General features: G+C 40.7%; 1 protein-coding gene across 1 annotated transcript in view; it reads left to right on the forward strand.

The window, feature by feature from the left end:
* DCC (DCC netrin 1 receptor) overlaps nt 1-1,263 on the forward strand; it is a 1,232,106-nt gene that overhangs the window by 1,064,239 nt on the left and 166,604 nt on the right. The gene's annotated exons all lie outside the window — the stretch shown is intronic.

The raw sequence follows: 1,263 nt of genomic DNA on the forward strand, positions 1-1,263 counted from the left end.
TGCAGAATCGTAAGTGCTCAGAAAAACTTGACATATACTCTATTGGAGTGTACATCAGAGAAAAGCCCATGGTTTACCCTCTGTTTTTGAAAAACTTGTATTATTTTTAGAATTCAATAACATTTTAACTACTCTAAATAATGTGTACACAAAGCTCTTTCTATTTGTATTTCTAGGAAACAATCATTCTGAGAGTGCTAAACTATTAGATCACACTCAATGCTGTACTCAGCAGACATCTTAATGCTAAAAGAAAGATTCGAAAATAAAATTTTGCAGTCATTTCCTGTATGAAAAGAAAAGAAAACTAGAGAGATTTGTGGTCTTAGAGTAGTCCAGTGATTAGAAGACACTGTGCTCACCCATCATTCACCTGTTATCTATCCCAAAAGATTTTAAGAATCTCTATGTCAAACCCTAGGTTCTAGAACTGACTTTGCCAGAGCTTGGTGCCATGTGACTAATCAAGTCATTGAAACTCTTTGGATTTCAGTTTTCATAACATGGGAAGCGTTAAACTAGAGCAGCACGTCTTAACCTCAGCACCATTGATATTTGGGCTGGATAATTTCTTGCCGCGGGTGCTGTCCTGTGTCTTGTAGGATGTTTAACAGCATCTCTGGCCTTATATCCACTGTATGCCAGTAGTATCTCCCCTCCCCCATGTTGTAACAACACAAAGTGTCTCTAGATGTTGCCAAATCTCCACTTAAGGGGCAAAATCTTTCCAAGTGAAAACCACTGAGCTGGATTACCATTCCCTAAAGGTTGTTTCAGGATACATGGGTCCCCTGAGAAGCTCTGATGAAAAAAAAAGTAAGTGTCCCATTGTCAAATAAGCATTGGAAGACTGGTTTGGCCCTCAGTTCCCTCTGGCCGGGGCTTTCCCTTCTATTTGAACAGTAGAGGGCTCAGCCTTGAGAGAGCTTCTCTGCTTACTCACAACCTCTTGATTTTGGTGATCTCATCTCTCCCTGGGCTACAAATTCTATCCATTTGCCAACTCCCAAATTTATATCTCCCACGCAGAGAGATACAAGTGCTCTGGCTGCCTTGTTACCATTTTTCATGAGATCTCCACCCTGAAATATTCAAGACTGAACTTTTCTTCTTCCCTTCCTGAGCCTTCTCTTTCACCTGCTCCCTCATCTCAGACATAAGGACTCTTGCGTAAGCCTGAAAACTCCATCTTTCTTTCCTCTCCCGTATCCAATCCATGCTTTGCTCATTTACTTTCAAACTGTTTTGTGAAGCTGTCCACTT

The sequence above is a fragment of the Propithecus coquereli genome, unplaced genomic scaffold (genome assembly GCF_000956105.1).
Source record: "Propithecus coquereli isolate 6110/MARCELLA unplaced genomic scaffold, Pcoq_1.0 Scaffold37, whole genome shotgun sequence".
NCBI classification, from domain to species: Eukaryota; Metazoa; Chordata; class Mammalia; order Primates; family Indriidae; genus Propithecus; species Propithecus coquereli.